General features: G+C 41.8%; 1 long non-coding RNA gene across 2 annotated transcripts in view; it reads right to left on the bottom strand.

Moving 5' to 3' along the window:
- Positions 1-4,130: 4,130 nt before the first annotated feature.
- LOC114805886 overlaps positions 4,131-27,918 on the bottom strand; it is a 58,649-nt gene continuing 34,861 nt past the window's right edge. The window contains exons 2-4 of one of the 2 annotated variants that reach the window (XR_003753972.2): positions 25,868-25,984; positions 9,083-9,223; positions 4,131-5,481 (exon numbers count right to left, since the gene is read on the bottom strand). This is a non-coding gene — a long non-coding RNA (uncharacterized LOC114805886). The remainder of the gene's footprint in view (positions 5,482-9,082; positions 9,224-25,867; positions 25,985-27,918) is intronic. The other variant, XR_003753973.2, reaches the window with a different exon arrangement.

Here is a 27,918-nt window from a genome sequence, read left to right on the forward strand (position 1 = left end):
CTGCTGCTAGAATCCCTGTCAGCACAATCTTTCTCCTCAGGTTGCTTACCTTTGGTGCCCTCATCCTGTCCTCAATCGGTCAAACCTATTTACGAGAGTTTATTGTGTGCACAGCACGGTACTAAATGCTTGGTAGAGCACAATATAACAATAAACAGACACATTCCCTGCCCCCAACAAGCTTACATCCTAGGTGGGGGGAGACAGATATTAATATAAACACATTACAGATTTGTACATAAGTGCTATGGGGCTGGCGGCAGGGGAGATGTATAAAAGGAGCAAGTCGTGGCGATGCAGAAGGGAGTGGGAGAAGAGGATAGGAGGACTTAGTCGGGGAAGGACTCTTGGAGGGAGATGTGCCTTCGGTAATGGTGTCCTATCCTCATCTGCTGAATAAAACGCTAAGTTGTTCTGATTTTATTTAAAGCTGAACATTAAGCAGCTCCTCATGCCTCCCCAAAGTTATGACTTTAATAACTGCTTGACAGGCAGCATGACCTCTGGGGGCTGCCATTTCTCTCTTGGGAATGGCGTGATAAGGCACCTAAGACTCTCCTTCTTTGAGGCTGGGACTGCAGTAATAGGAGAAATAACAAATGGGTCCATTCCCTGCCCACAAGAGATGTACAGCTTAACAGGAGAGATAACACAGAAATAATAATAATAACACAGTAATAATAATAATAAGAATGATGGTATTTGTTAAGTGCTTACTATGTGCAAAGCACTGTTCTAAGCGCTGGGGGAGATACAAGGTGATCAGGTTGTCCCATGTGGGGCTGACAGTCTTAATCCCCATTTTACAGATGAGGTAACTGAGGCCCAGAGAAGTTAAGTGACCTGCCCAAAGTGACACAGCTGACAAGTGGCAGAGCCAGGATTAGAACCCATGACCTCTGACTCCCATACCCATGCTCTTTCACTGAACCATGCTGCTTCACAGTACAGTAATAAAAATAAAAATCGTGGTATTTAAATGTGTGATAATCCCAACAGACAGTCCAGGACCAGGAGGAGCTAACAGCCTAAGTAGGAGAGAGAACAGGAATTCCATTTGCTATTTTACAGATGAGGAAACTGAGTCACAGAGAAGTGAAGTGACTTGCTTGATTTCACAGCAGGCAGGAGCAGGGATTAGGACCCAGGTCACCTGACTTCTGGTCTGTGTTCTTTCCACTAGCCCACATTGCTTCTCAGTCAAGTAATCACAAGAAGCAAGATCGAAATCCTTCTAAACATTGGTTGTTATGTTTTCTTCATGTAAAATGGTCAATTATTCAGATAATTTGGAAAAAAAACCTTGTGGCCAAAAATGTTTCTTTTAGCTTGAATTGCTCAACAATTATGCTACTCTAGCAAAGAGCTTCTGTGACCAAAATCAAACAACAGTCTTGTGGCTAATTCACTTTTTTTTTTTATGTGATGTCTATTTTATGACCAAAGTTATAGGCAACTGAATCATATAAACTTACATTTCTGGAAGTTTGTCATTCAGGAATCAACTGCCTTCTTTCTATTCCTTTGCACATGCAGTGATCGGGGAGAGGTTGTAGATTATGCAACTCATGTACTGCTTAGTGAGAAAAACATGAAGTGTCAGCACTCTCTGCTCCTAGTCTGAAAACTGTCATAATATTTAGTATGAACAATTTCAGTGCCACCATTTTACATTTTAATTCTAAGCACTGTCAATTCCAATAGATTCTCTTTCTGATCTACGAGGAGCAGCATGGCCTAGTGGCAAGAGCATAGGCTTGGGAGTCAGAGGATGTGGGTTCTAATTCTGACTCTGCCACTTGTTTGCTGTGTGACCTTGGGCAAGTCACTTAACTTCTCTGTGCCACAGTTACCTTATCTGTAAAATGGGGATAAGGATTGTGAGCTCCATGTGGGACAAGGACTATGTTCAACCTGAATGCCCTACATCTATTCCAGGGCTTAGAACAGTGCTTGGCACACAGTAAGTGCTCAACAAATACCATTATTATTATTATCATAAGAATCTTTCTGAACAAACATCTGTCGTAATGTCTCATGCCCCAGGAACTGTAGTCATCTTTTTGCCTTAACCTTTTCCGTAGTCCATGATTCAGCCATCTGACATTTAACTATCCCTCTCCCTTCCCTAAAATGGGTTGTCTACTAGAATTAATAGAAAAGGTCAATTTTTACCATGTAATACTGACCCTCATTAAATGATAACAGTCTGATATATTGCTGTGGCATCTTTAATGAGAATAATTCTTTTTTAAATCTTTCCTTTCTTTTGACAGAGCCCTATTAGAAACAGATAATAGACATTAAATAAAGGATCACTCTATAAGTATCATTTTTCTTTGATTGACAAACCAAAAATCTCTTCACCGTTACAGGATGATTTAAATCTAATGGAATATCACTTGTCAATTTGACCACTTCAGGATGTTGGATGATTAGTGATAATTTCAGTTACTAGATTCTAGACCTTGGAGATAACTTGAAAAGTTATAGCTGGACATGCAACCTTTTTCCTCGTTGCTTGATCCTCATCTCTTCTGGGATAATTAAGCATCTTAAAAACTGCCAGCAGCCTTTGAACCCACCTTTTAGCTCTATTTTTCTCCTACTTCCCCCAACCTGATGAATTTCTTGGCAGAACTCAGCATCTTGGTGAGTGGAGGAAAAATTTCAAGCTTAGGATTGATCTCAGATATGGAATCTCCTCCTTCAATGTGAGTTCAAATTCAAATGATCTCCCTTTACATGTCTCTGTGTGTGTGTGTGATTGGTGCCCAGCAGAACGTTTATTTGTTATTATTAATTTACTGAGTTTGAGACCAGAGATCAAGATCTTATAAAGACAATCTCAACATTTATGAAAAATGATTTTATGTGGTATTTGTTAAGCTCTTACTATGTGACAGACACTGTACTAAGCACTAAGGTGGATACGGGCAAGTCGAGCTGGATACAGTCCCTGTCCCATATAGGGTTTACAGTCTCAACCCCCATTTTGCAACTGAGGCCCAGAGAAGGGAAGCAACTTGCTCAACGACACACAGCAGATTAGTGGTGGAGCTGGGATTAGAACCCATGACTTTCTGACTTCCAGGCCTATGCTCTATCCACTATGCTATGCTGCTTCTCAATGACAGTAATAATAGATTGTCCGCCTTCACCCTTAACTTGGGCGAACTGATATTCATCTGGTTTGGCCCATTTACTCATTCCTTAGTCTGAGATATCTGTGGCTCTATCCTCATTGGTCTGAAGAATTCCCACAATTATGTCTGCCCCCCTGACAGGTGCTACCAAGGAGCAATGGGGGTTTTATTCCTCTGTCAGTATGCCAGGACTTGAGACGGTGAGGTTTCCTGGAGAGGCTCAGGTTGAAAATCAGACTTCCAGAGTAAATCGGGGACCAGAATTCCCAGAGTGTCCAATAGAGTGGAACTGGGAGAGAGACTAAAAATGCTCCCGTTGTCTGCCTGGAGAAGTCTTCATAATGGCCACTAGACTGCACTCTCTCCTTACTGTATTATCAAATCCACAAAGAAAGATGGAAAGGACCAAAGTAATAAGGATGATAAGAATTAGTATTATTATGCTATTTGCTACGTGCTGTGTGGCAAACATTATATTAAGTACTGAGGCAGATGCGATAAAATCAGGTCAGACACAGTCTCTGTACCACATGGGAACATGGAGAAGCAGCATGGCCTAGTGGATAGAACATGGGTCTGGAAGTCAGAAGGTCATGAGTTCTAATCCCGGCTCTGCCACTTGTCAGTTGTGTGGCCTTGGGCAAGTCACTTTATATTCCTGGGCCTCAGTTCCCTCATCTGAAAATGGGGATTGAGACTGTAAGCCCCATGTGGGACAGGAACTGTGTCCAATTCCATTCGCTTGTATCCACCCCAGTGCTTAGTAAGCGCTAAACAAATGCCATAATTAGAGAAGCAGTATGGCTCAGTGGAAAGAGCATGGGCTTGGGAGTCAGAGGACGTGAATTCTAATCCCGGGTCCGACACTCATCTGCTGTGTGTGTGGCGTTGGGCAAGTCACTTCACTTCTCTGTGCCTCAGTTACCTCATCGGTAAAATGAGGATTAAAACTGTGAGTCCCACATGGGACAACCTGATTACCCTATGTCGAACAGTGCCTGGCACTTAATATGCATTTAACAAATATGATCATTATTATTACGGCTTTGCAGTCTAAACAAAAAGTCCATTTGATATGATTTTCTTATTTGTTTAGATAAAACATCCTCTTTTGCAATCTTATTTGAAGTCATCAAGATGGGCCACCATTAACATATAATATCTTGACCTCTTGTAAAAGCCAAATCTTAAATGAGAGGTGTTTTCTTTTCCCTTCCATGTGATGCTGAGGAACTGCTAATGGACCCCTCCGACACTAATACTAGGCTGGGTTCTATTTGACTTTTAATAATGCAATGAAGAGAAAGGGGGAATTAAAGAGATGGTAAGTGAAGCAGGATTTGGGAGGTGATGTTAAAACCTCTGTGAGGAGAGATTAGGAACAAGGAGAGGCATTGAATCATTCAATCGTATTTCATTCAATTGTATTTACTGAACGCTTACTGTGTGCAGAGCACTGTACTAAGAATCAACAGACTGCAATGAAAGAACCTGTGATTGATAGTACATTTTATTAAAAAGACATTTTTCTTTCGTTCAGCACACTGTTCCCCTCTCCTCAAAACTTTTGACTGGTTGCCCCTCTTCCTCCGCTTCAGGTATCGCTTCTTTATTCCATACTTTCTGAGTACCTAGTACGGTGCATCACATGAAATGGGTGCTCATTAAATACTACTATTATTTTTGCGATGACAGAAGTGCTACCTCTTTTGACAAGTTTTTCCTATCTTATCACATTTTCAGCTGCCCCTTGCACTTATGAACTTATTTATAACCATCCTCGACACTTGTATAGTGCTTCTGTTGAACATCCCAAGTGCTTATTTCAGGGCATTGCATTCATTTGGCATTCAATCAACACCACTTTTACTACTAATACTAAGGAGCACCTAAATGTGTGAAAGAGTTAAGGTGTTGGCTGGTCTGCTGGTTTACAGTGTACTGATTGAACGTTTTACGGACTGTTTTACTAAGCTTTTCAAAGAGATTAAGTGGTGGCGTCAAGGGTGACCCTGGAGAAGAACTCTAGGTTTGGAGAAATGGAGGCAAATTATCACAAAATTGCACTTAAAGGCATTATGTTACGCTACATGTTTGGTAAAAGAGGTGATTATTTTTCAGAGTTTTCTGGGCACAACTGCCTAAAGAACCAAACATGGGGACCGAACAGATTCCAACACTTTGGAACTGACCCACTGAAATCAGAGCACGTGGTCCCCTCAGGCCAGCGGAACGCTGGAAACGTTAGCCTGAGCCTCCTCCTTATTCTGTTCCGCTAATTGCTTTCCAGGCAAGGTCGAACCTGTCTCCTGACCCTCTCGGTGGATCCAGGGGCCTGAAATTGAAAGAAATAACACACAGATTTTTATTAGTGTCAGAAGGAGTGTAAAGGAGAAGATTATTTTTACAAGTAAAGCAAGTTATCTATCTCCCAGACAAATCTGATGCCTTCACTGAGCACAGCTGCATCCCTGGACATTTCAAACGTGTTTCCAAAACTATAGCGTGCCAAACCCACATTAATTGTGTTATAAACTGACAGTCATAGGTCCATTTTCTTTGGGAACTCTGTCCCTAGAGTTTGCCTCCTTTTTGCTTCCTGTATCTTTATTAGTTTCCTGGAAATCTCATCTCTTTGCCTCTGAACAATTTGTCCTAGGGACGGTAAGTATCCAGACTTGAGTTTCCATAGTGGAGCAGAGATTAGGCCAAAACTGCTTGAGGGGAGAAGGAGATGACTCAAAAGCCCTTCTATAATGATGGAAGTTATCTGTACTGTAGTTTCCCAAATGCTTAGTACAGAGCTCTGACCCCAGTAAGCACTCAATCCCTACCATTTATTGATTGACTTTCAATCAAGCAACATTATTTATTAGTAGTAATAATTCTGCCACTTATTAAGCTCTTATTATATTTCAAGTACTGCTCTAGGTGTTGGGCTAGATACAAGTTAGCCAGTTAAGATGCAGTCCCTGTCCCTCCTTCGAAGGCTTACTATGCATTTGTAAAGCCCCTTTTTTGGACTGTACATAGATAAATGCTGGACTGAATGTTCCTCAAGGCTATAAGCTCCTCGTGAGCAGGGAACATGTCGACCAACTCTTTTGCATTGCACTCTCCCATGCATTTAGGTACAGGGCTCTGCACAAGGTAAGTGATCAATAAATACCATTGATTGATTGGAAAACAATTCATTAGAATATTCAGACTGACAGATCATGGTCTTGTTGATGATAAAATAATAGCAATAATAATAATAATGGTATTTGTTCGGCACTTACTATGTGCGAAGAACTGTTCTAAGCACTGGAGTAGCTACGAGTTAATTGGATGGGATGCAGTCCCTGTCCCACATGGGGCTCACAGTCTTAATCATCTCATTCTTGCAGTCTTTGTAAGGGAAGTCAGGAATTGATGGAAAACACTTGCTTCCTGAAAGTTCCAGGCTGATGGAGTTTCGAGGGTGATATTGGCAATAGCGAGTGTCGTGAGGAGCAAGTCGTGGACTGTTGTGTGACCTCAGAGGTTTCAGCAGCTCGAGTCGACTCGACCCTCAGAAACGGTGGTCACTTTGGAGTTAACGGGTGGACTTCCACATCAATCACCCACCTAGATCTGACGCCAGAAGAAATAAGTGGATTCTTGAGGTCACTCAAGCACTAACTGTGGTCGGGCTTAATTCTAAATCAAGACTTCTGTGTTCCATGATGACTGACGGTTCTAATGGGCAGAAGCATGGCCTGCTGGAAAGGTTGTGGGGTCTGGAAGTCAGAGGTCCCGGGGTCTAATTCTGGCTCCGCCACTCGTTTGCTGTGTGACCTCGGGCAAATCAGTTCACTTCCCTGTGCCTCAGTTTCCTCATCTGTAAATGTGGGGGTAAAATCCTACTCCTGCCTATTACGATTACAAGCCCCATGTGGGACAGGAACTTTGTCCAACCTATTTATCTTGAGTCTTCTCAGTGCTTTGGCTCCTAGTAAGTAGCTTACTTAAGTGGGGCCAACCTGGTAAATCAGTCAATCAATGATATTTATTGAGCACTTACTGTGGGCAGAGCACTGAACTAAGCCCTTGGGAGAGTGTAATATGATCGAGTCGGTAGACATGATCCCTGCCCACAGTAGCTTACAGTCTAGAGGGAAGTTGAGTTGGTTTGACAGGGCACTGTCCAAGTAGTGATTTGATACTTGAAATCAATGGATAATCAGGCCATCACCACCCTCTACAGGACCAGAGGAGAACAGTGGAAGCTACCACAGTGCACTGTTATTTGGTTTGGGAAGCATCACAGTCAAATCACATTTTCCAAAAATTTTTGACTTGGTACTTAACCTGAAACCTGTAAGGAAATGAAGTCAAACTGAGGGGAGACAGATCTCTGTAGTGCCCATCGAATTTATTGAGTGCTTACTATGTGCAGAGCACTGTACTAATGCTGAACGATACACAAGTTAGGGAGGCAGAATGGCCAAGTGGGAAGAGTCTGGGGCTGGAAATCAAGAAACCCGTGTCTTAAACTCATATCTGCCATTAGCCTGCTGTGTGCTCTAAGTCACTTGACCTCTCCGGACCTCAGTTTCTTCATCTTTAAGGATGGATCTGGGTTCTAATCCTGGCTCTGCCACTCGCCTGCTGTGTGACTTTGGGAAAGTCACTTAACTTCTCTGGGCCTCAATTCCTTCATCGGCAAAATGGGGATTTAAATCCTACTTCCTCTTAGTTGGACTGTGAACCCCAGGTGGGACAGGGACTGTGTCCAACCTGATTATCTTGATTCTATCCCATTACTTAGTACAGTGCTTGGCACATAAAAAACACTTAACAAGTACCATAAAAAAAAACAGGTAGTATTTACTGACAGCTTACCGTGTCCGGAGCACTGTACTATATTCAACCTGATTAGCTTGTGTCTACCCCAGTCCTCGGTGCAGTGCTTGGCACATAGTAAGGGCTTTAACAAATACCAGATCACTAGCACTTGTGAAAGTACTATACAGTAAGTAGACATGATCCCTGCCCTGGAAGAGGTCACAATCTAAAGGGAGGGAGTCACCTAGGGAAGACTCGGCGGAGAGGAATCAAACCGACGGTGGTGACTTTCTCCTCAGCACTGCTTTCTATTCTGATTGCATAACCAGCACAGCTCTAAACCACATGGCTTAAAAGGGAATGACTATTTTTCATTATCAGGCACGTCGGCCCGTAACGGCAACCGGAGATCCACCCTGAACTGCGAAATGAACAAGAGATTGCTAAAACGACATATTGCTTTTGGATTTCATTCAAAAGGTGGTTTCCAAGGAACATCTCAGGATTCATCTTGACCTGAGAAACCTTTTGAGCTAAGAGTACTAGCCTGGAACTCTTTTCTACGTGAAGGAAATAGATTCACAGAATGAGAGCTCGGGTCTCTTTGGATTGTGTCTCTGAATTAAGAAAGTCATTAATTTCCATGGTATTGAGGATGGACAAGGATTATATTCTTGCCTAACTCCTCTCTGTTCCAACTGTAGTGTTTTGAAATATTTCACCTGATGAAGTGATCTATAAGCACACTGTAGCATCTAAGGAGGCTATAGAGAACAGGACTCATTCAAACACGTTTTCACTGATGACCCAAAAACATAAGAGTGGTTATTTTATATGTCAGAGTGCTATCCTCCTTTCTGTGCTCTGGTTGTTTCTTATTTATGACAGTTACCTCGACTCAGATGGAACACCTTGATTTTGACTTTGTGTTACACAAAGAGGTTGAGAATGACAAACTGGTTATCAGATCCTGGTTGGCAGAGGTCAGGACAACATCTGGTTTGCTTATCTTTGGAAGGCACAAAGGGCAGACAAAATCCAAGCTATCCTCAAGGTTTCTATTATGATAAGCAAAGTTTTTCCAAAGCTGAGAATGATTTTTTAAATCGATTTTGTGGCAAGCTCACCAGTTAGTTGCAAATTAGAAAGGTTGTTTCCGATTCTGTAGAACCACCTTTTGCATTTTATCCTCTACAACTCTTCTGCAAGAGGTCAACGATGAGTAAATCAAGATGTTCCAAAAAGTGAAAACAATGTGAAAACAAGACCTGAGGGAAAAGAAAGTGAGTCATAAGATTCTGGAGTAAGATGGTTCTTTTAGACTAGGAGTGCACTGTCAATTCTCCAGTTCAGTTTAGTTACATGAGCTGAGAAGTTGACAGGTTCAGGACAGACAAAGTCTCCAAATTCTGTGTGAAACGCAGAAAAGAAAAAGAAAAAGATCATTGAAAACATCTCATTAGGTTTAACAGTCCCTTAGTACTCTCATTTAAGAAATTTCCTTTCCTATTTATTTGACTTTATCTAGTCATCTATTTTACAAAAAAAATCCATTATTTTTATTCTAATTAAAATGATGTCAATCGATCAGTGATATATATTTACTGTGTGCAGAGCATTGTTTTGAGTACTTAGCAGAGTACAATGCAACAGAGTCGATAAGACCTATTCCCTGCCCATCAGGAGCTTACAGTCTAGCGGGGGAGACAGACATTAAAATAAATTATGGTTATGTACATAAGTGCTGTGGGGATATGTAACTAGCTATTTTAAATTGCCTTTAGCAAGCAAGACTCTAAGGACAAAGCACATTTTTTTTAATGGAACAGATATTTACGTGGATGTAAGTAAAGTTGGTGATTACTTTCTCCAAATCAATCAACCCATCAATCAGTAATATTTATTGAGTGCTTTCTTTGTGCAGAGTATAGGACTAAGCCTTTGGGAGAGTAAAATACAGTTGATAGCCTCGATCCCTGCCCTTAAGGAGTTAACAGTCTAATGGGAAGAAAGATATTTATTCATTCATTCAATAGTATTTATTGGGCACTTACTATGTGCAGAACACTGTACTAAGCGCTTGGAATGAACAAGTCGGCAACAGATAGAGACAGTCCCTGCCATTTGACGGGCTTACAGTCTAATCGGGGGAGACAGACAGACAAGAACGATGGCAATAAATAGAGTCGAGGGGAAGACTGTAGACTTATTAGACTGTAAGCCCATCAAACGGCAGGGACTGTCTCTATCTGTTGCCGACTTGTTCATTCCAAGCGCTTAGTACAGTGCTCTGCACATAGTAAGCGCTCAATAAATACTATTGAATAAATACTATTGAATGAAAGAACATCTCGTAAAAACAATGGCAACTAAATAGAATCGAGGCGATGTACATTCCATTAACAAAATAAATAGGGTAATGAAAATATATACAGTTGAGCAGACGAGTACAGTGTTGAGGGGATGGGAAGGGAGAGGAGGAGGAGCAGAGGGAGATGGGGGGAAAAGAGGGTTAAGCTGCGGAAAGGTGAAGGGGGTGGTGGTAGAGGGAGTAGAGGGAGAAGAGGAGCTCAGTCTGGGAGGGCCTCTTGGAGGAGGTGAGTTTTAAGTAGGGTTTTGAAGAGGGGAAGAGAATCAGTTTGGCGGAGGTGAGGAGGGAAGGCGTTCCAGGACCGCGGGAGGACGTGGCCCAGGGGTCGACGGCGGGATAGGCGAGACCGAGGGACGGTGAGGAGGTGGGCGGCAGAGGAGCGGAGCGTGCGGGGTGGGCGGTAGAAAGAGAGGGAGGAGAGGTAGGAAGGGGCAAGGTGATGGAGAGCCTTGAAGCCTAGAGTGAGGAGTTTTTGTTTGGAGCGGAGGTTGATAGGCAACCACTGGAGGTGTTTAAGAAGGGGAGTGACATGCCCAGATTTAAATATATTACAGAAAAGGGATGCATCAAAGTATAAGGATATGAACATAAGTACAGCGGGGGTGGGATTAGTGTACAAGTGCTTAGTGGATGGGCCCAAGTGTATGGAATCAGATACCTTTAAAACATTTTGTAAGAAAACTTGATTGAAAACAGTTTCCTTGGCTTTTCCTTTTTCTTTTCTTAAATCTCTCAAATATCAAATAACTTACATAAGTCTTCAGTGACCAGTAAGGTGTTCCACACTCTCTGGATGACCAACAAGTCCCAAAGGCTTCATTGAGATTTTTATTAAATCAAAACATACCAAATTAATAAAAAAGAGTTACTTCCTTTTCCTGTGTCTCAATCAATCAGTGGTATTTATTGAGTCCTCACTGTGTGTTGAGCATTGTGCTTGGAGAGTACTGTTGTCGTATTGACTCTAATCTAAAAACACGGAGAGCACACCTCATTCCCAGAAGCAGTGAGCATAATTTCCACCGCCCCTCCCCTAGCTTCCCAGGTATTGAAGTAGAACTGCCTAGAGTAAATTTTTCAAGAAAAAGGGCAGCTTTTTCAGACATGCCAATTAAAAATATTAAATTATATTCTATTTCCTGCGGAGTGGAAGAATGCTCTGACTTAAATGGATTGAGATGTGCAGAATGAGTACTACAACCACAGCTGCAAACTCAACTCCTCTAATGCCAGTTCACTCTGTGTTTCAATCTCGTCTATCTCATGCTGACCATTTTCCTAATCTGTAATTTATTTAATATCCATCTCCCCCTTTGGACTCTAAACTCCTTTTAGGCAGGGATACTATCAACTCTTTTGTACTGTATTTTCCCAAGCATTTAGAACAGTGCTCTGCACACAGTAAACACTCAATATCAGTGACTGATTGAGTGCCTTCCTTTAATTAGCGGTTAGGGGTATACCTTACAAATGGGAGAAGCTAGCATGATTTCTGACAAGTCTCTAAAACCTTACAGACACAGTCATTTTCTACACACTTGCAATGTGTCCTTGCTCCTTCGCTTCTGCTAAAATGAAATGAAAATAATTCCCTTGGCTCTCCTGGGCTGGATGTTTCCCTTTCCCATTTCTCTTATGAAATAATTATGGTATTTGTGAAGCGCTTTGCACCTCTCCTCTAAACTCTTCCTCCACTCCTTCAATCTAGATTCTTTTGTCTGAAATTTGTCAGACTTGAAGAGAGAAGGGGGATGAAGGGGACTTCTATTTGGGTCTCTTCATCTGGATCAAGCCCGTTTTCCACTTTCCAAGGAATGTAAAGTTATTTCACCTCTGAACAACCAGTTTAGAACCTGTGAGACTGTAAACCTTTTAAGGGCAGGGATGGTGTCTACCTCGGCCCAAAGTAAGTGCTCCATAAATGCCACTGAATGATTGATTCTTCCCTCCTGTAATCTGGGATAGATTAGGCCATCTTCCCTCCCCTTTTTCGTGAGTCATTTCCCTTGCTCTTTTCCACAGTTTTACAAGTACCTTCCTCATTTGTAACCTGTTGCATTCCTTCCCATGGTCTACTTCCTCCAGCTTGGCCTTGAGAGTCGAGTGACCTGCTTCCTTTTGGGCTTTCCCACTCATTTACTGAATCACGTTGGCCAATTTGATTTCTTTTTCTGAGCAGGGAGGGTAACAATACCTGCCACCTACTTAGAGGAATGTTGAGAGAAGAATGAGTTTGCAAGTATACGATTCTTGGTGGGTTCTGCGGAACTGCAAAACTGGCCTACGCAGATGAAGTAATCATATGATATATGAAGCTTTTCTGTGAGCTTTATTTTTGTTCGTATTGCTGATGTTATCTGATTTAAATATTTTAGTGAATGATCTCATTGTGCTGGCTCTCCGAAGGTGTTGTTAGCCAAGGGTGTGCTTTTTAAAACTCTAATAAATAACAAAATAAAATACTATAATTGCTCTGACTTAATCTGTTACTTTTATAAGATTATTAGTACAGTTTGACTTTTCCTAAAGTACTGTACCTTTCTTTCAGGATGGGGCTAAAATCAACGCTCCTACCTTTGAGTATTATCAGCATCGCTATCATCATGTTTATCATCAGTGGTTTGTGTGTGGAGCACTGTATGGGGAAGTTCTCCTATAACGTGGGGATTGTGTTCTTGAAGAATGTTATATAATAGGAAAACTGAGAAGCAGTGTGACCTAGTGGATAGACCTCGGGCCTGGGAGTCAGAAGGGCCTGGATTCTAATTCCGGCTCCACCACTTGTCTGCTGTGTGACCTCGAGCAAGTTATTCAACTTCTCAGTGCCTCAGTTACCTCATCTGGAAAATGGGGATTAAGACATTGAGACCCATTTAGGACAGGGACTGTGTCCACTATGATTGACTTGTATCTATCCCGGTGTCTGTCACATAGTGAACACTTAAGAAATATTATTTTTAAAAAATCCCCCCCAATAACTGTTTTATATTAACCACTAATTCAGGGTGAATTAAAGGGTGGGTGAGAGGATAATTAGATTTACTCATTTTGTCAGACAGGGGCCACCTTTCAAAAGAACCTAGAAACAATAGCCAAATGAACCCATCACCAACCCACGCTTTCAAAGGAAAGAGCTCAGATGAAGGAATTGATGATCCTGTTGGCAGTTCATGTAGCGTCAATCAGTCATATTTATTGAGTGCTTAGTGTGTGCAGAGCACTGGCTAAGCACATAGTAGAGAACATGGCGTAGTGGATCGAGCCTAGGACTGGGAGTCAGAAGGTCTAATCCCGGATCTGCCACTGGTCTGCTTTGTGACCTTGAGCAAGTCACTTCACTTCTCTGTGCCTTAGTTACCTCATCTGTAAAATTAGCCCTACTGAAAGCTCATCTCCTCCAGGAGGCCTTCCTAGGCTGTTAGACTCTGGTTCACTTAGCCTTTTAGGGTTCCCTCATTTTATATATTAATGAAGTCAGGGTCAAATCGTTTACTCAAGGTCACGCAACAGGTTAATTGAGAACAAGGCTCGTCTTGCTCCCAGGGTGATGGAAAAACACAATGCCAACTTCGGAGCCCTGAAAACTGTCCCTCCAGAAGCAATCCTACCTGGAAGAGGATGAACAGTTCTTATAGCTCTTTTTGCCTCAAATGTCTTGGATTCTCTGGCAGCATCGAAATTGTTCCCTATTTCCAACAGTGCGAAATGAGCTCTTCGTTGTTTCAAGAAAAGGAGGGTCGTGGGGCCTTATTTCTGAAAGAGGCATTTGTCAGGGCATTCTGGCCCCAACAGCCACTTGCAGCAGAGTAGGAATTTGTTGGTCAATTAATTTAAAGCATTTAGAAAGTGGAAAATTGGGCAATATGGGGGTATATAGGTAATGGTTTTTCTTTCAATTTTGAAAGGTGAAAACAGGGATACGGGAGAAAGGTTGCCCGACCAAAGGGGAGATTAATGGACAGCGAGAACGAATCCTATTCGGATGACACTTCCAAACTGCTTGTTGCCTCTTCCACTTAAATGAAACTGCACTTCATTCCAAGCCCTGCTTTAACTCTGTTAGGAAAAGAATAGACAAGACTCCAAATTTTTTCTGTCAGACACCCATGCCTTCTTGGATAGTCTCAGTGTCTGGATAAACTTTTCAAAGCAGCAGAGCATTTATAGAAGTTTGAGAATCCCAGAGTCCTCTGATGTCCCTAATGTTTTATAAAAAGAGGGGTGCCCCTGCTCCCACACTGCAGAACTAAGATTTAGGAATTTATTTGCACCCTACTTACGATATAGTAATAATAGTGGTATTTGTTAAAAGCTTACTATGAGCAGGTACTGCACTAATTTCTGGGGTAAATACAAGGTAATTGGGTTGGGCACAGTCCCTTACACACATAGGGCTCACAGTCTTCATCCCCATTTTACATTTGAGGTAGCTGAGGGCAGAGAAGTGAAGCAACTTGCCCAAGGTCTAACAGCAGACAGGTGGCAGAGCCGGGAACAGAACTCAGGTGCTTCTGACTCCCAGAGTCGTGCTCTATCCGCTAAGCCACACTGCTTCAGGATTATGCATCGAGGGTAAGATCCTTGTGGCAGGGAACAGGTCACTTTCTTATTCAATAGTTCCCAAGAGCCTAGTATAGTGACTGTTTCAAAGGGGTGCTCAATAAATGCCACTGCTACTCCTTCTGCAATTGTTAATAATTGTGTTATTTTAAAAATATGTACTATGTGCCAAGCACTATACTAAGCCCTGGGGTGGATACATGACCATCAGATTCATTCATTCAATTGTATTTATTGAGTACTTACAGTGTGCAAAGCACTGTACTAAGCACTGGGGAGAGTACAATATAACAATAGACACATTCCTGCCCACAACAAGCTCACAATCTAGAGGGCTGATCAGATTCGAGTAGCAGCGTGGCCTAGTGGGTAGAGTATGGGCTTGGCAGTCAGAAGGTTCTAATCCCAGCTCTTCCACTTGTCTGCTGTGTGACTTTAGGCAAGTCACTTAATTTATCTGTCCTTGAGTTCCCTCGTTTGTAAAATGGGGATTAGGAGTATGAGTTTCATGTGGGATAGGAAATATGTCCAGTTCACTTTGCTTGTATCCACCCAGCGCTTAGTAATGAAGCAGCGTGGCTGGAGAAACAGAGTGGCTCAGTGGAAAGAGCACGGGTTTTGGGGTCAGAGGTCATGGGTTCGAATCCCGACTCTGCCACTTGTCAGCTCTGTGACTGTGGGCAAGTCACTTAACTTCTCTGTGCCTCAGTTACCTCATCTGTAAAATGGGGATTAAGACTGTGAGCCTCACGTGTGGCAACCTGATTCCCCTGTGTCTACCCCAGCGCTTAGAACAGTGCTCTGCACATAGTAAGTGCTTAACAAATACCAACATTATTATTATTATGATGACAATGATGGTATTTGTTAAGTGCTTGCTATGTGTCAAGCACTGTTCTAAACTCTAGGGTAGATACAAGGTAATCAGGCTGTCCCACCTGGGGCTCACAGCATGGCTTAGTGGAAAGAGCATGGACTTGGGAGTCAGCGGTAATGGGTTCTAATCCTGACTCCGCCACTTGTCAGCTGTGTGACTTTGGGCAAGTCACTTAACTTCTCTGTGCCTTAGTTACCTCATCTGTAAAATGAGGATTAAGACTGTGAGCCCCACGTGGGACAACTGATTACCTTGTATCTACCCCAGTGATTAGAACAGTGCTTGTCAAGATAGTAAACCCTTAAACCCCATCATCTTTATTATTATTATTAATCCCCTCTTTACAGATTAGGTCCCTAAGGCGCAGAGAAGTTAAGTGACTTGCCCAGAGTCACACAGCTGACAAGTGGTACAGCGGGGAATAGAGCCCACGACCTCTCACTCCAAGCCCACACTCTTTCCACTAAGCCATGCTACTTCTAGTACAGTGCCTGGCACTTAATGAGTGCTTAACAAATACCAGAGTTATAATTATTATTGATTCATGTTAGGATGTATGGTACTGTACTGTGGACAATCAATTTTTGGTGGGAGTTGTATGATTTAAAGCATCCACTCAAACCTCTTGTTGATGTGGGAAAGGGAATTACAGAGGGAAGGGTGAAACTACAATTACCATTATGCAAACCTATCAATCATATTAACTGAGTGCTTACTGTGTGCAGAGCACTGTACTAAGCACTCAGGAGAGTACAATACAACAGAATTCATAGATACTTCCCCTACTCACAACAAGCTTACAGTCTAGAGGGGAGAGAGACATCAATATAAATAAATACATTACATATACATATATGAGTGCTGAGAGACAGAGAGAGGAATGAATAAAAGGAGCAAATCCAAAAGTGTCATAATAATGTTGGTATTTGTTAAGTACTTACTATATGCTGAGCACCGTTCTAGCGCTGGGGGAGATAGAGGGTCATCAGGTTGTCCCACGTGAGGCTCACAGGTAATCCCCATTTTACAGATGAGGTAACTGAGGCCCAGAGAAGTGAAGTGACTTGCCCACGGTCTCACAGATGACAAGTGGCAGAGCCGGGATTTGAACCCATGACCTCTGACTCCCAAGCCGGGGCTCTTTCCACTGAGCCACGCTCATAGAAAGGAGTGAGAAAAAGAAATGAGAGCTTCCTCAGGGAAGGCCTCTTGCAGGAGATATGTCTTTAATAAAGCTTTGAAAGACAATTTACAGCAGTAGAGGATTAGTCTTGATTAGAATCAAGCTCCCAGCAACCTCTTTGGAAATCTCTCAAAGGCTGAGGGAAGGAGCTGCTACTGTGTTTCTTCTTCAGATGGAGGCCTGAAGGCATGGATGCCTGTGAGTCACCTTTTTAAAATCCATAATCAATAAGGGGTTGGTTTTCTGCTTGTGGTTTTAAATATTATCTTTCCTTTCTCATTTCTCTGCAAGTAAACATTCTGACTCAAATTATATTTGCCGGCAAGTGTTGGGTTTGGAAATTCTCTTTCAGATGCCATCATAAAGTGTCTTACTGGATTTCAGAGAACACTTGAAGGTTGCCTTCTGGATTCTGGCCAAATTTAACCCCTTGTCAAGGATGGAATTTATTGAGTATTTACTCTGTGCAGAGCACTGTAGGAAACATTTGGGAGACTACAGTCAACAGTTGGTAGATTTATACATCTGTTACCTCCTTTATTTCTGTGGAAAGCATCCTCTGGTGAAGGGCTTCTTGTTTTGCTCCTCACATGAGGGACTTTAGTAAGGAGGTTTTTGTCCTATACTGTAGTCCTATGATGAACCAAATGTTCTCTAAAGGAGGAATTCCTCTGCATTCCCACTAAGAGCTTGGTTGGATTAGCTGCAGCATGAGCATAAAACTCCCAATACTAAAGGTGAGGTGGGCTATACATCAGCATGACCAAGTATAGTCTTGGTGTAGGGACTTTGCCTTGGTGTCACGAAAGGTAAATTGTCACTCCGTTCTAAATTATTGTGGGCCAGACAGAAGCCACTTATTTAGGATTTTGAGCTTGTTGTGGGCAGGAATGTGTCTGTTGTTAAACTGTACTCTTCCAAGTGCTTAGTACACTGCTTTGCACACAATAAGCACTCAATAACTACAACTGAATAGAAGGTTTGGGATCTTTCAACCCAGAAGGTAAAGTCTTTGTGGGCAGGGAATGGTGTCTACAAACTCTGCTGTATTGTCCTCTCTATTTCAGACACTAAGTGCTCCATAAATAACACTGGTTGATTGGAGTATTAAGATGCTGAAAATGAGGAAAAAGCCCAAAGGTTAAGTGGTTTGACATTTAATTTTGGAAGTCAAGGACTCAACAACCCCCATTCCTGGCACCAGGCTGCTGTGTGATCCTGAGCAAGTCACTTCACTTCTCTGCCTCATTTTCCTCATCTGCAAAATGGGGATTGAATACCTATTCTTCCTTTCCCTTAAACTGTGGGATAGTTTCCCTTAAACTTACACATGATAGGGATTATGTCTGACTAGTAAAGGAGGGATTCATCCCAGTACGAACACAGTGATTTGCATATTGTAAGCGTTTAACAAATATTAGTTATGATCATTATCATTAGGACACCAAGAGCTCACCCTGAATGGATTTGTATGCCCAATAATCCAAATAATTGCTACTGAAAAACAACATTCTGGCTTGAATTAGCCAGATAATTATCATCAAATAACCTGGGTGACTCAATCGTATTTACTGAGCACTTACTGTAACAGAGCACTGTACTAAGCACTTGGGAAAGCATAATATAACAGAGTCGGTAGAGACATTCTTTGCCCACGATTAGTTTACAGTCTAATTCAAGGTAAAATGACCCTGGAAACTTAGAATAGGTCAACACAGACCTAGATAGACTTATTTTTAATTAAAATGATCTGGCTTTAGCTTTAAATATATCAGTTTTATTGTGTTGTACTCTCACAAGCTCCTAGTACAGTGCTCTGCACACAGTAAACACTCAATACATATGACTGATTGCTTGACTGAGTTCAGACAATAATTCCAGGATAGTTTGGAGATGAGAAAGGCTCTTCCTGTGTCGGGGCATAAAAAAGTAAGGAAAACTAGTATTTCATCCCAACAACTGAAAATGTGCACTTTAAGTCCCTTGACACCCTGATGTTTTACCTTCCTGTTGTACCCGATCTTTCACATTTTTTCAATCTTATATTTTCTAGGTTCCTGGATGGTAAGACACAGGAACAGAACAGAATGTGATTTCAGCCTCTAATAAAAACTTGTTGCTGATCTGAACCATTCTTACCCCCTAAGCCTTCAAATGCTGTTTACAAGAAACTGGAAAAACTACAGAAAACAACTTGCCCTTTAAAGAGACAGATGTTGCATTCTCCTAGCTGGTAGAATTTTCCAGCAGCCCAGGAAACAAACAAACAAAAAAGTGGCTATAAATATGATTGGTATTAAACAATAGTATTAATAATAATTTTGGGATCTGTTAAGCGATCTATGCTAAGCACGCATGGTACAGAATCCTGGGGAAGGTAGAATAGAAGGAGATAGGTCACAACCCCTTTCCCATATGGGGATCAAAGTCTAATTAAAGAGTAGGAAACTGAGGGTTCAGAGAGGTTAAGTGTCTTGCTCAAGGTCACCCAAAAGGGAAATTGTGTAGTTGAGACTAGAATTCAGGTCTCCTGACTCCTAGTTCCATGTCCTTTACTACATCGAAATACTTGATGTTCAATACTTCACCCCTTTTTAAAAATCTAACTATTGAAATAGATTTTTAAAAAAAGTCTCTCCCCTTTAAAATGTCTCCTCCTCCTGGTGGGCGGGAATCATGTCTACCAACGCTATTGTAATGCATTTTCCCAAGTGCTTATTCTAGTGCTTTGCACACAGTAAGCACCCAGTGAGTACCCAATGATTGCTTAACTGAAAATGATGCATTTTGGAAAGACTGTGAAGGCAGAATTAGGGAACATTCTTCAGACAACCCAAGCCTGTCTGGATAGAGTTTGCAAAAGTCTTGGAACAAATGGTTATGTGGAAGTGTGTGTCATTGGACTTTGGTCATTAACTTGGTATTACTCCAGAAGGAAACCCCCTTGCTTTAAGAAAATAAAATGTAGTTTGATTTATCCTGCTTTATCTTTAGCAAGATCATTGTGGACAGGGGATGTCTACTAACTGTGTTGTACTGTACTCTTCCAAGTGCTTAGTTCAGTGCTCTGCACACAGGAAGCACTCAAATACCACTGATAGATCCAGGTTTTCACCAGGTTTCTCTGGAGGATAGATCCAGATTCATTCCACACCCCACAGTATGATTCCGGAATAAGTAAATACATTGTTGATCATTTTGAACTCCCCATGTGAGCCAGAGGAATCATTTTGTCATTTCCATTGAGAAACTGGATTTTATAGCATTTTAGGGGCAAGGACATTGTCTGCCCCCAGTGGGGATATAATACATTCATATCACCTTCACTACTATGGTGGTGAAGGTGATAAAAACTGTGGTATTTGTTACAATATTCCAAGCACTGGAATAGATACAGGATAATTTGATACAACACAGTCCTTGTGCCATGTGGGGTTCAAAGAACAAGTATTTAATCCCCATTTTACAGATGAGAACTGAAGCACAGAGAAGTTAAGTGAGTTGCCCAGCATTACAGATCAGGCAAGTGGTGGAGCCAGGGTTAGAATCAGGTCTCCTGGCTTCCAGGCCTGTGCCTTTTCCACTAGGAAATGCTGCCTCACTGGCTGAAAAAAAAAACAAATTGCAACTGAAAAAATGCACAGGCATTGATGGTAATTGAGCATTCATAAATTACAGAGGATTGGACTAGGAAGAAACAGCATGACCTCGTGGAAATAACATAAACTTGGGAGCCAGGGAACCTGGCTTCTAATTCCGGCTCCACCACTTGTCTGCCATGTGACCCTGGGAAAGTCACTTAACTTGTCTGACCCTCAGTCTTTAACACAGTGATTGACACAGTGAGTGCTTAACAAATACCACAATTAATTAATAGCAACATGGTACTTTGGGAACATTCTATGCATCCGGTTTGAAGATATGAGTTTCCACATGGTTGATTAACCATCAACAATAGCACAGATGCTTTGGAAATGTATCCTTACCTCACTAAAATAGAACGGTTGTGGCAGAAAAGAGGAGGTATTTTTCCTTAACTGGACCTCTAGCACATGTAACACCAGCTGAACCTAGTTTCCTGCTCATTTAAAGGGCAACCCTGGATTGAAGTCAGTGGCTTTTTACTCCTCTAGACTGGAAGCTCATTATGGGTGGGGAACATGTCAGAAAGGGCCTGGGAATCAGAAGTATCTGGGTTCTAATCCCTCCTCCTCGTGTTTTCAGTGTGAGCTGGGCCAAGTCACTTAACTTCTCTGAGCCTCAGGGACTTCATCTGTAAAATGGGGATTAAGATTGCGAGCCACTTGCGGGACAAAGACTGTGTACAGTACTGTTTGCTTGTATCCTCGCCAGCACTTAGAACAGTGCCTGGCACATAGTAAGATCTTACAAATACCACTATTATTATTATTACTGCTATAATTCTGCAGTATTGAATTGGCACAGTGCTTAGGACACCAGACTAAGCCCTACTTTTTCTCATCTCCCGCTCCCTTCTGCGTCACCCTAACTTGCTCTCTTTGCTCTCCCCCTCCCTCCTGCCCCACTGCACTTATATATCTGTAATTTTATTTATTTATATTGAAGTCTGTTTACTTGTATTAATGCCTGTCTCTCCCTCTCTAGACTGTGAGCTCACTGTGGGCACAGATTGTCTCTCTATTGCTGTATCGCAGTTTTCCGAGGATGTAGTACAGCGCTCTGCATACAGTAAACACTCAATACATCTCATTGAATGAATGAGCACTTCAGTACTATTATTATTATTATCGTGGCCATTAGTTAAGCACTTACTATGCACCAAACACTTACTAAGAATTAGGGTAAATTCATAATATGAGGTCAGAAATAATACCTGTACTACATGGCACTCAAAGCCTGAGGGAGAACAGGTATTAAATCCTTATTTTACAGATGAAGAAATTGATGAACAAGGTCATACATCAGGCATAGCTGGGGTTAAAACTTAGGACCCCTGATTCCCAGGCCCTTGTTTTTTCCAGTATGGCAAGGGATTAACTATGTCAACAATTACTGACTTGTCAATAAATAACTTGAATTCATTTAGGATGGAAAGCCTTTTTCAGGTTATTCCTATCTAGCTTCTCTAACTTTCACTTGTAAACTTGATCCATCCAGACATAGAGCCAATAATCTTGAATTCTTGGTTTGTGATACTTCCCTGCCAGGTCATGCTACCCTGTGTATATCTTATTCCAGGTGCTTTCACACCAGAGGTTTCCAAAGGATGTCAGCTTTTCTTAAGCCTCTCATTCAGAGCGGATCCTCTTAAGAGCAGGAATGATCTTTGAACATCTCTCCATTTCTTTAGTAAAATGAATGTATCTCCTCCTAGACAACAACTCCCAGAAACACTCACGGTTCAGTGGAGTTTGGAGGAAAAAAAGGAGAGCACAGTGACCCAGTAATTCGATACCAGTCACCCATACAGTCTTTCAAAAACACATCAAAGTGAGTAGATGCAATTTCCCTTAGGTTATTAGTAAATGATAGCATCTTGTAACTCTTCTTTGAAGCAATAGAACTGGCAGTTCCATGTTATTTGTCCCTCATCCTGTAGGTGTTGTAATTGAAATGATAAAACATGGCTTGGGAGAGTATTTTCTATGATCCCAGATCTGATTAACCCCTTTGACTAACTTTCCATTAGAAACTGAATATCAGTCAGTCGATGGTATTAAGTGCTTCCTATGTGCAGAACGCTGTACTAAGCATTTGGGAGCATATAGTAGAATTGGTGGACATGATCTCTGTCCACAGAGAATTTAAAATGGAGTGGGAGAGACAGACATGAAAATAAGTTACGCATAAGGGAAGGCACAGAGTATCCAGGATATGTAAACAAATGCTATGGGGGTAGGGGTGGGGTGAATATCAAAATACTTTGGTAAGTATGGACCAAAGTGTGTGATTGATGCAGAAAATGGGGTGAGTAGGGTGGGGAGACTAGAGGCTAGTCAAGGAAGGCTTCCTGGAGGAGAGATTGATTTAACAGTGGCGAGAAGGGTGATCTGTCGGATGTGAAAGGGAAGGCATTCCAGTCAGGTGGAAGGTTGTGAGCAAGGTGTTAGTGGTGAGAGAGATGAGATTGAGACACAGTAAGTAGGTTGGTTTTGGAGAAGCAAGGTGTGTGTGTATTGTTTTTAACAGCCTGTCACAGCCTCTCATTACATTCATTTGGTTTTTATACAAAAGATTGTCCTCTAAATATCCCTGGGAAATAGACTAGCACCAAGCTTCTCTCCTGTGTGGTAGCTGAAATGTTGAATTGGGATATTTCTGAAATTAACATAATTACGAGAAATTTCAAAGATCTCATTTCGCTAGTACAATATAGTATTTCTTCTTCTTGGCACTTGAAAGCCCAACATTAGTGCTTGAGGAAGCCGCTGTCATGTCCAGATTAGGAAATTAGCTGTTGTGACACTGTCATGCCAAGGCGCTTGAGCAAGTTTGTCATTCCAACCTTAGCCCTGAACTCCTGGGGAGGAAGATTCTTCTGTTTTGATCCTGAAAGGGTATAAGAATGAAGGAGTCCTTGAACAGAGTTCTTTTCGTGGGGATAAGGGCTCAATTTTTGCCCTTCCTCTTGATTGCTGTATTGTTGTAATGTTGTTTTGTACTTTCCCAAACGCTTAGTTCAGTGCTCTGCACACTGTAAGTGCTTAGTATGTACAGTCGAAAGAATGAATTGCTGCTGGCCCTGAAGCAAGATCCTCCTTTTTCAGGTATGGAGGACAAGGTAGACTGGACCCTCCTTGTTATTCCTGGAGACTTTTCAATATCTTCCTTATTTTAAAAATGGTATATAAGGGCTTACTAAATGCCAGACACTGTAATAGTAATAAAAATTGTGATATTTGTTAAGCTCTTACTATGTGCCAGGTAATGTACTATCTGCCGGGATGGTTACAAGTAAATCAGGTTGGAGAGTCCCTGTCCCATGTGGGGCTCGCAGTCTCAATCCCCATTTTACAGTTAAGGTAACTGAGGCCCAGAGAAGTGAAGTGACTTACCCAAGGCCACACCACAGACAAGTGGTGGAACTGCGATTAGAACCCAGGTCCTTCTGACTCCCAAGGCCACGGGGGATTTGTTAAGCACTGACTGTGTGCCAAACACTGGGGAAGCCCCAGAATAATCATATACAACCCTTGTGCCACATAAAGCTTAAAATCAAAGCAGGAGGGAGAGTAAGCATTTAATGTCCATTTTAGAGATGAGGAAAGTAAGTGAACACAGAGATAGGTTACTCAATTCTTACTTCTAATCCTGTTCTTTATCCACTGGGCCATGTAATTTCTCCCAGGCTCCTTGCAGAATGACCTGTTATGATCTGCCTAGGCAAGGAAGATTAACTCTCCATGGTAACTTCCACAAGACCCTGTAGAGCTCATACTTGTTACTATATATCTGTGAGGCAGAAAATAATTGATCTCTGCACACAGTAAGCACTGCTTAAATACTGTTACTATTACTACTACTTTAAGGGGAGGCATACTGTGCTCTAAGTAGCATATTAGGAGGGTGCTCTGAGCAGCTGAATGAAGGCTAGATTGAAGAAGGGGACTAACCTCCCAACTATTTGCTTACCTAAGGTGCATGAAGATTTATACCCACACTCTGTCTTTCCCTGACTTCCTATCACTGTTAGACATTACTCTTTTCCCTGTCTCACAAGCCTGTATCCTCAACTCACCTCTCTCATTCAACCTATATATTTAATGTCACCAAAACTTGCAAGTACCACCTTTACAACATCTTTTTAATCCATACCCTTCTGCCCTATCCAAACTGCTAGCATGCTGATTTGAGAACTGATCATATCCTACAATGTCTATTGCGTCAGCCTCCTCGCTGACTTTCCTGCCTCCTGTATCTCCTCATTCCAAGCCACACTTCACTCTACTGCCTCGATTATTTTCTTCAGAGAAATTCATCCATCCTCAAAAACCTCCAGTGGTTGCCCATTCACCTTCTCATCAAACAGAAACTCCTTACCATCACTTTAAGGCACTCAACCGACTCTCCTCTTTCTTCCTTACCTTATTGATCTACTACAATCCAACCTTCAAACGTAGCTCGTCTCATCCCAACCTACTGACTGTACCTCGATCTTGTCTATCCCGCCATCAACCTGTTGCCCAATTACTCCCTCTCGCTTGAAACTTCATATCCAATAGACCACTAGGGCTCTCCACTTTCAAAGCCATTCTAAAATTACAAATCCTCCAAGATGCCTTCCTTGACTAAGGTCTAATTTCTTATACTCCTTTTACCTTCTGTTCACCTATGTACGTGGTTCTGTACCCTCTAAGCAGTTGATACTCACCTCAACTTTGGCCCCACAGCACTTACGTACATATCCTAATATCCTGCCATTTCTCCTATCTGCATTTACTTCAGTGTCTGTTTCCCGCTCTAGACTATAAGCTCCTTGTGGGCATGGATTGTGTCTGCTAACTCTATTGTATTCCCCAAGTGCTTAGTACAGTGTTCTGCAGACAGTAAGCACTCAGTAAATAATAATAATAATAATAATGTTGGTATTTGTTAAGCACTTACTATGTGCCGAGCACTGTTCTAAGCGCTGGGGTAGACATAGGGGAATCAGGTTGTCCCATGTGGGGCTCACAGTCTTAATCCCCATTTTCCAGATGAGGGAACTGAGGCACAGAGAAGTTAAGTGACTTGCCCACAGTCACACAGCCGACAAGTGGCAGAGCTGGGATTCGAACTCATGAGCCCTGACTCCAAAGCCCGTGCTCTTTCCACTGAGCCATGCTGCTTCTCTGATACTCTTGATTGACTGGATTAACGGATATGGGAGTTCAGATGAGGTGATTCCACTTGCACAAAGGTTCTTTGGTCACTATTTACTCTATAACAAGTATGCATACCTGCTTCTGGATGACTCAATTCCTCCTGAGTAACTGCAGCAGTTTGTCAGGGCACTGAATCCCCTCTCTGGGTCATTGCCAAATGGCCATCAGAGAAAAATTCCCCACAGAGTCAGCCTAGGAGATAAAAAGCAACATTACCACCATCCAGAGGATGTGAAACCTGTTGATTCCTTTGCAACCTTTCCAAAATGATAAATAAAAAAAAAATCAAGAAGCTGCAGTGGTTTTGGTGATGGAAAAACCCACCAGTTAAATACATAGCCTCCTCAGAAAATCCCCATGGCTATAGTTTTTTTTCCATTGTTTCTTCCTAAAAGTGGTAAATTATTCCAGTATGACCTCTTGCAAATTTATAACTAGGCTCAATAGTAATAGTGAGCAAAGCACTCTTCCAAAAAGAAGCCAGGAGAACAAAAACACTTTCTTGAGAGTGAAGCATCTGACATTGCAAGGTAAATTACCCCTTCCAAATACAAAATGGTACCGGGAGAAAGCAATTTATCTTTGATTTTGGAAGATAAAGCACTCGCCTATATGAAGTACATTTCTGGCATCCGTATGAAATGTCATCAAGATAGTGTGGTCTTTTCTGTCTGGTTCATCATTAGATTGAGTTTTATCACTCATTTTTATGCACCTCTCTCCTTTCAGATTGCAGCTATTTCACAAATTAAGTCACAAAATACTGTAGTAGAATTCTGTTTCCCCAGAAAGAAGGCAGGGGGCAAAATCTTTTGAGAAAGTTGGTTGCCAAGTGACTGCCAGCTACTTTTTTCTTAGGCAGAGAAGCAGTGTGGCCTGGTAAATACAGCATGGACCTGGGAGTCAGAAGGACCTGGGTTCTAATGCAGGCTCCACCTCTTGTCTGCAGTATGACCTTGGGTAAGTCACTTAACTTCTTTATGACTCAGCTACCTCATCTGGAAAAGGGGGATTAATAATGTGAGCCCCATGTGGGATGGCCTGTGTCCAACCTGAATGGCTTGTATTTACCCCAGCACTTAGTCCAGTACCTGCCACATAGTAAGTGCTCAGTGAATTCCATAAAAATGGGGTTTCATGATCTGCACCCCAGTCCCAAGAGGGTCATTCCTCCCTGCCCAGATCTCTGTGTATTAATATTGTCTGTCAGGTTTGGAGCTTCCACGCAAAACACACAGCCTGCCAATATACTAAGGGTAGCACCCTCTGAAAAACAACAAAAAAGAAAAACATAAAATGAAACATTCTGCATATTCTATGATGAAGATGTGAACCTGCTTTTTAACAGCATGGAGACGAGCCATTTGTAATGATTTAGCTCTAACGGTAGCTACTGAAAACCTAAGTATAGATAAAATAGGCAAAACTGGCTAGGGTAGATATATATGAAAAATCAATTTGGTAGCAAGCTTGGGTCCTGTGAACAGGTCATTTAATAAACCTGGTCTGTGGACTGAAAGAGTTACTACAGTTTTCTAAAATGAGCAATTTACGATCTTTCCATTGGTTGAATTGGCCCCACTATTTAATTGATTAAACCAGCCCCAAGCACTTTTGTTTTCAAGAGAGGGATGTTTGCAGATGGCTATTGAAGACAAGAACAAATATTTTCATCCATATCAAGATGGGCAGGTATAAAAATACACAAGGGTGTCCTGACCCATCATGTTGAGACAGCTTTCCTGGAAGCCTTAACTCCCGAAAGGCAACCCTGTCAGGAATGCTATTACATCACTGGAGAATGAGCACGTAGAAGAGTATCATAAGAGATGTTGGTGGAAATACACATCTAAAAAAAATTCTCCTTCACAAAGAACTCTGCATTGTCTTTAGACTTTTCCTAAACCCTGCCACTCCTGCATCCATAAACATCCAGGAGTTGGGGTATCATAGTAAAAACCAAAAACACCTCACCTCACTTCCCTCACAGAAAAAGAGCTTAATGGATTGGTGAATTCCTTATGCGATCAAAATAAAAATCCCTGTCTGGGATAGCAGTTAAAATCATTATTAAGGCGTTAATTCTGATGTATCCTTTTAACAGCTTCTTGGATGCATTGGATTTT

The sequence above is a fragment of the Ornithorhynchus anatinus genome, chromosome 20 (genome assembly GCF_004115215.2).
Source record: "Ornithorhynchus anatinus isolate Pmale09 chromosome 20, mOrnAna1.pri.v4, whole genome shotgun sequence".
Classification (NCBI taxonomy): domain Eukaryota; kingdom Metazoa; phylum Chordata; class Mammalia; order Monotremata; family Ornithorhynchidae; genus Ornithorhynchus; species Ornithorhynchus anatinus.